Source organism: Gigantopelta aegis, chromosome 9 (assembly GCF_016097555.1).
Source record: "Gigantopelta aegis isolate Gae_Host chromosome 9, Gae_host_genome, whole genome shotgun sequence".
Classification (NCBI taxonomy): domain Eukaryota; kingdom Metazoa; phylum Mollusca; class Gastropoda; order Neomphalida; family Peltospiridae; genus Gigantopelta; species Gigantopelta aegis.
This window is the reverse complement of record NC_054707.1, coordinates 66,009,165-66,009,524: the sequence shown is the minus strand read 5'-3', so window position 1 is coordinate 66,009,524 and position 360 is coordinate 66,009,165.

Here is a 360-nt window from a genome sequence, read left to right as displayed (position 1 = left end):
GATGTCTTTTTGTCTATCGGTAATCAGGAACCGGGAGCGTCCTCTAGTCAGGACTGTTGATGTTCTTTACTGGTTAATTGTACTCGTTGACGGCTTCAGTTAAAGCTGCAATTAAGCTGCAATCTCGCTCACTTATCCTGGAACATACTTATTAAATATAGTATTAAACGTCCACAATCAAAGAAGCGTTTTAAAAATACACGTGTTCCACCTTCCCAGTAAAATGTCTGAAAGGCACGTGTCAGCACTCAACACATTTTATTTACGATTATATGGCGTCGGGCATATGGTTAAGGACCACACAGATATGGGGGGAAGAAGCCCGCTGTCACCACTTCATGGGCTACTCTTTTTATTAGC